This window comes from Pinus tabuliformis, chromosome X (assembly GCF_031772625.1).
Source record: "Pinus tabuliformis cultivar Carrire ecotype Pingquan chromosome X, CPIR1, whole genome shotgun sequence".
NCBI classification, from domain to species: Eukaryota; Viridiplantae; Streptophyta; class Pinopsida; order Pinales; family Pinaceae; genus Pinus; species Pinus tabuliformis.
The window spans coordinates 432,979,240-432,986,875 of NC_142308.1; positions in this window are offsets into that span (position 1 = coordinate 432,979,240).

The following is a 7,636-nucleotide window of genomic DNA, read 5'->3' on the forward strand; positions in this document are numbered from 1 at the left end:
ATTATTGTTGTGCCCCATAGAAGCCCATTATTGTTATTGTTGTGCCCTTACATTATTATTGTTATGTAGACTCTAATTATATTGTTACCCTTTACACTCATATATATACCAAGGAGGTCTTTTCATTTGCATCATCCAAGAATTGTTCATTTATGTGATTTAAAGGAGGTTTCCCCCTCAAAGATTCTAATTTTCAAGTCGTTGATCTATCTTTTATTTTGTTCATGATCATGCTTCATAAAATTTGGTATTAGAGCTTTGGATTCTAGGGTTTCGCTACTTCAAATAGGTCATCTTGAAATTTTTCCTATAACATTTTTCTACGAGGCTTTGTTACGCAGTATTTTGTCACACTTCCCATCCCATGTCCTGAAACATCAAAATGACGAAAGCCGTCAGTGTATTCACCATGAAACATGTTCAAAATCATCCCTGAAGAATAGAAGAAAAACTTTCCCTAAAATATTTCTGGAGAAACTTGTCAAAAACCTTATTTTCGAGATCAACGCTTTTCACATCATTGGTAACCCGTGTTTTTAATTTGTTGCACTATATTGACCTAGCACTTCCAGTGCAATTTTTATAAGGAAAACCCATGCTAAATCTCTTCAGGCAGTTTTTCCTAAAGTGGAGGAGAAGCTTCTCTTACTAGAAGTCTCGAGAACGACAAGTTGGGTACAGGTGAATAAGGACTGGAACGAGATCTCTCATTCTTGGTCCTTGATCCTACTTTCATGGATCTTTCCCTTAAGATGTGGAACCTATCCCTCCTTTTATGGATCATTAACTCCCTATCCTTCCCTATAAATGATATCCCTACTATCCACAATTGGTTGGCTATTGATTAGTTGCCTTCCTAGCGCTGAACTATACCCAAATGCTGCCCATTCTACTAAGGAGAAAGGAGTGCTTGAAGGTTAAGGCTAGGACTTGGAAACTCACCTAAAAGAAGCTTCCCACATCAAGGCTTAAGTGGTTGTAATGCTTCCCTTTACCATATATTAATAATAAATTATGTGTTTTCTTTCCATAAATGTGTCAATCATTGCTCATTTCGTATAATACTCCTTGATATGTTATATGGTTTATATTGGAATAGTTTTTGCTATGTATACGTTTGTTGCCTCCACATGATTTTCCTTTTAGTTATTCATTCCCATTAGTGAAGAGGAGATTGAGCTTGGAAGCGAAAGACTCAAGGACGACACCAACAGACATTAGCATCAGAGTGGGGTAGGTCATTTATCCTCCTTTGTGTTTTCTAGTATAAACTAGGAAAGTTTACACATATTTGTCTAGTTTGTTGCTAGACCCTCCCATAGGACTAGAGGGATCATTTTTTTCCGCAGAAAGGATTGATTGCACAACAAAATGGCGACTTCGTTGGGGAGCTTATAGCCCTTCAAACCTCCTTTTATGTTTGGTCTTTTTTATTAGTTTGGCGAAACTCCTAGTAATCTATAATTCAGGCTTATTATGGGTCTAAATTCTAAGTAGTTTGTTATTTAGAGTGTCAAGTTTGGATCTCTCTTTGAGTCTCTTTTTATTTTCCCAAGTCTTTCTCAGCCAACGCGTTTTATCCAAAAACAGTTGCGCTACGAGCACGGTTTTTTCCATTACAGTAGCGTTGAAAGCCCTATCAGCACGGGTTTTGACTATTACAGTTGCGTTGATCCGTGAAAATCGAGAATTTTTAGGGTTTCTCCCAAAAAGGTCTAGTATGGCTTGATATCTGAAGTTTCCTCCTGCTCGGTGTGCTTTGAATTTTCCATCATTTTGGTTTATTTCTTATTGTTTTGCAAAAGTCCATCCCATTGTTTGAAGTAGTGAAAGTGAATCTTGATTGAGTCTTTAGGTCTTTAGGTCAATTGGATTTACTGTTTGCTACTTGCGTGTGTGGAAGGAATATTGATTTGTTGTTGATTAAAGCATTATTATTTCTTTTGGAAATCATAGAAGAAACCACATTTGCATTTGCTTAGCTTTCATCTCAAAGTTTACTTTTCACTTTGCATTAGATTACATTGCATTGAAAAATCGTTTTGAGCATTATCATTGAGCCTAGATTACATTGCTTAGTGTTGAAAGCTGAAAGGAAGTGCATTCTCATTCATTATAAATAAAAAGTGAAAAAATTCATGTCTGTGCATGTGAATTGAATTTCATTTTACTTTTGGTGATTGCATTGAAAAATAAAATTGAACAATTCATGTAGCTGCATGTTAGTGAATCGAAATTCATTTTACTTTTGGTGGATGCATTAGAATAGTGAAAGTGAAAGATCTAGTTAGGAAGCTTTGCATGTTCCATACTTGGTTGTTGTATCAGTGTGTGAACTTCTTCCCTATGCTAGATGGCTTTCATTGAATTGAAAAGAATCATTTTTTTATACTAGTTGCATCATAGGTGTGTTCAGGTGACATCGATCTTTGAGCCTTAAAACTAAAACTTAATTGAAGATAAAATTAAAATTTACGTCAATTAACCTAAGGAGCATTTGGAACATTAACAAAAACATCTAGAGGTCTAGGCTAGAGACGTGTTCCGGCATAATTAAACCTAGGAGTTGTCGTTGTTTCCAGCGTTGCATCCCGAGGGTGAAATCATATTCCACATACAGAAGTGTATAGGACCATTCTCCAGTACTTTCGAGTATATCGGAGGCGCTCCATGCACGGTAAGTATATGGGAATGCTCTCATCAAATGGTTACTCATTAGACAACACTAATGTGGACTTCACTCCCATGTATCGTCGCGTATATTTTTGGAGTCCCTCATAGGTTGATATCCATCCACAGGTAATCAATTCTACCACATTGTATACTTTGATACGCCGAATACAACATTCAGGGAGTGTATATTTTTCTATAGATTCAACAACCCATGTGATATACTAAAACATAAGAGAAGAATTTACTCTACTCTTCAGCAGAAGCCAAACTAGATTGATGAAAACAACAATCAACAAGAGAAAGAATATCAATGGCACATAGCACAATATTTATCCGAGAAAATCCACTGCTCAAAACCCCTACTATCTATATTTCATTAATCATAAATCTGAGTGAAAATATAAAGCTTGTTATGACTAGAACAATTCCTGCACAAGTATGATCAACTCTTTGTTCACAAGCTAGTTCAAGCCAACACTTAGCCTATTATGCTGCTCTCCAAGCCCCTACTTCCTTGCGCCATTCCTGGTCAAAGAATCTGGATGAATACAATATGCTCTGCTCAACCTTCATCTCAACTTGCACAAGTATTTCCTATCCTCTGCCTAATGACTTCCTTTGGGCAATACTTAGCCAAATTCCTAGCCTTCAAGCTTATGATTCCTTGCACAATTCCTAGGATGAATACCCTGTATTTAAAGGGAATTCATGCTTCCAACTGCAATCCTAATTAGGTTCTCTTCTTGATTGCATGCATGATATTTACAACTCAGTAAACCATACAGATGATTTTACATTGTCCCTGCACTCTAGTCTCAACTGGGTCTTTCTCAAAAATGACATGCATGAATTTTTTATGATTGAATCTTTGGTTATCTGGAGTAGCACTTGTGTATGCACCAGTGCACTAACTGACTACTAATCTTCTACTAGTTCAACAAGCAGTTACAACTAGTTTAACTGACTATAACTCACTAAACTGAGTTATCTAATTACAACTCAATCTAAACTCATATTGGACCCCTAAAAATTAGGGAGAACACTTACATGACTTCCAAAAGACTTCCAACTCGAAATTCCTAAGCTAATTAAGTTAATTAAACTTAATTAACTATTTACAAGTTGCTATGACAAAAAAATTACAATTTAATTCAAGCACAAATTAAATTGGAATTTCTAGATGTTATTTTAAACATTTCTTGTTATTTTCAACACTCCTTCTCAACAAAAAAGAAATTCAACTCTATTCCAATCCTGAACCTTTGGAATGTTTTGCATGCAACACTTCTCTCTAGCGTTGTTGCTACAACAACTCCTAAAACTGAAAAAGCATCCAACCTGAATCAATATGATACATCTGTCACCAAATTCTCTGACTACTACTGCGTCTGTTGACTGAAAACTTTGCGCTTTGTTGACTCTGCCTTTCAGCACTTTTGTCAACTCTTCTTTGTGCTCTTCAATATTTAACTGCTCTAGCCTCTGTCACTCTGATCTCTGACTGCATCAACTGCCACTGATTCCTCCTGCTACTATGTACTTTGGGCTTCCGTAGCAAGGTACGATCCATGAGACAAAACCTCTCAATGGACCCTTCCCAATTTCAGCCCTCTTAGGACTATCACTTCACATCGCCCCACCTCACACCTAGAGGTATGGCTGCATGTGCTCCCTCAGCCCACTTGGCTCAAAATTCCCCCCTACTCGATGTCTCTGCTTGAATGGATGCCTCCACTCAATCTCCTTTCTGCTTCTCCAATTATGGCTGCTCCACAATTGGCTGAGACTACTTCTAAGGCTTCTTCTGGGGCTGCATGTTGAGAGGTAATTCACTCTCCCTCTCAACCACCATGTCTCTAACATTTTCCTTTATCCTCAAGGATTTTCATGCATCTTGTACCTCAAGAGCATACAGGTTCTTGGCTCGCACACCAATCTATTTCATATGTCCCGCCATCAAGAAATTTTCTGAAAAATAAAAAATTAATTAATTAATTAATTAGAAAAAAATGATTTTAAATCGGTGATATCTCCCTCATCCGAACTTCGATTCGAACATTTTTTTTTTGGGTATTTTTCCCAAGGAATCCAGAGCTGCTATTTGTTTTTGAAAATTATCAATAAAAATTTTGAGATCTTCTCCGCAAACTCGTTGCCCATAAAATTCTTACTCCTCAATCTACCCACTAGAAACCTTCTAGCTCCATTAAGAAGTCTACACATAGGGTCTTCTAGATCTGCCCTGAACTAGAGATCCATCAATCGGCAAGGATAAATTTGAATTATTATCTTCTATACTATCTTCAGTTTTGATACCATGTAGATTTTTCTACATAGCTAGCTCTGATACCATGTAGAATTATTTCTACAAAAGTAGCTTTGATACCATGTAGATTTTTCTACATATATAGCTCTGATACCATGTATATTTTTCTGTAGATTGAACAGCTCATGTGATACTAAAACATAAGACAAGAATCTACTCTACTCTTCAGCTGAAGCCAAACTAGATCAATGAAAACAATAATCAGTAAGAGAAAGAATATCAATAACACATAAACATAATACAATATTTATCCGAGGAAATCCACTACTCAAAACCCCTACTATCAATATTGCATTAATCATAAATTTGAGTGAAAATACAAATCTTGTTCTCACTAGAACAATTCTTGCACATGTATGATCAACTCTCTACTCACAAGCTAGCTCAAGCCAACACTTAGCCTATTCTGCTGCTCTCCAAGCCCCTACTTCCTTGTGTCATTCTTGGTCAAAGAATCTGGATGAATACAATATGCTCTGCTCAACCTGCACAAGTATTTCCTATCCTCTACCTGATGACTTCCTTTGGCCAATACTTAGCCAAATTGCTAGCCTCAAAGATTTTGATTCCTTGCACAATTCCTAGGATGAATAACCTGTATTTAAAGGGAATTCATGCTTCCAAAACTGCACAATCCTAATTAGGTCATCTTCTTGATTGCATGCATGATATTTACAACTCATTAAATCATACAACTGATAATACATTGTCCCTGTACTCTAGTCTCAACTGGGTCTTTCTCAGAATTAACATGCATGAGTTTCTAATGAGTGAATCATCAGTTATTTGGAGTAGCACTTGTGGATGCACTAGTGCACTAACTGGCTGTTAATCCTCTACTAGTTCAATAAACAGTTAGAACTGGTTTAACTGACTATAACTCACTAAACTGAGTTATCTAATTACAACTCAATCTAAACTCATACTGGACCCCTAAAAATTAGGGAGAACACTTATATGACTTCCAAAATACTTCCAACTCGAAATTCCTAAGCTAATTAAGTTATTTAAACTTAATTAACTATTTACAAGTTGATATGAGAAAAGAATTACAATTTAATTCAAGGGCAAATTAAATTGGAATTTCTAGATGTTATTTTTAACATTTCTTCAGGGAAAATTTTAAGAACCCCCCCTAAATTTATAAATATAATAAATGGGCGAATCTTCATGGTATATAGGAAAAATGGAAGGCGATTCTATCAATAATATAATATGTATATATATTTTTTTGGCGAATCTCTCACCAGGCATGGCGAATATTTTACTCTATTATAAAATCTTGTAAGGTCTTGGCGAGGCTTTCACTAAATAATAAAACTTTGTAAAGTCCTAGTGAATCTTAGCATAGGCTACATGCTGGTTTAATTCCCCCATTTAAATAGGCTACATTCTAGGTGAATACCATGGGTCAATACCATGTGCCATTTTGGTGCTCCTTATATGGAAACATTGTCCCTTCCCGGATTTACCATTGGCTTACCAGTTTGGTTGTTTTCGACCCTTATGATTCCGAATGTCCAAAATGCTTCTCAACCGAGCTCTCGTCCACCTGAACCATATCAAGCTCATCTTGATCCTAAAATTGACTCTTTTCCTTCTCCACATGTTTGGTCTTCTTCCTCTTCTTCCTCTTCGTCTAGTGAAAGCCTACAAGTTAGTAACCAGGTGGATAAGAAGAGGAAGAAAAGGAAGATTAAGAAGAAAAAAGATAAGCAAGGGGGCAACCCAGCAACCATTTCTATAGATACAACTGATGTGGAGAAACCTTCCAATCAGCCCCGTAAAGTGAAGTTCCCTTGCAAGCTTTGTAAGGGTGACCACCTTCTTAGATATTGTCCTAGTATTCCCAAGGTTTTAGAAGTGTGGTCCACTGGCTCGAAACAACCTTTGTTATTAGCTTCTGGAGATCATGCTAGTGACAAACCCTCAAATAGTGATAGTAAGGTCCATGGGAAAAAGGGTAAAATCAAATTTCCCTGTAGGTTATGTGAAGGGAATCATCCTATTCACCTTTGTCCTTATATGGATGAAGCCTCAAAAGTGTTGGACAACCTTATAGCTTCTCAACCTCGTCTTCCAACTGGTTATCGAAAGCTTTCCCCTGATCCTCCAATATTTGACAAGTGATTGATCATAATTCATCTCTAGTTAATCCCACTCTATCGGAAAGTGAATCCCATGATTCCATTCTCGACCAGCCATTGGTTGAGAAAATGGTTGACTTGATTCCACCTTCATTTGATTGTACCTTTCCTGTAGAGAGTGAACCTCATACCACTCAGGTTCTCCTTGTTTCTTCAGATTCCAATGAATTGGGGGGAAATCCTCTTGTTCCCACGGTACTGGGGGGCGATCCTCCGGGGGTAGTTCTCCCATTCCCATGGCACCCCCTCCAAGTAGTATGGTCACTTCCTTTGATTGGAGCCGATTGGAAGGATATCTTCTTCCTTCTTACATGCCCTTTTAGATCACAGTACAGGCTTATAATATACCTGTACCTGGCACCATCATAGATGAAGGTGCATATGTTAGTATTATGTCCTCAAATACTTGGAAAGCTTTAGGTTCTCCATAGCTTGTTCCCATTACCCAAAATATGTTGGATTTTAACAGAGGAACCAATCAACCATTAGG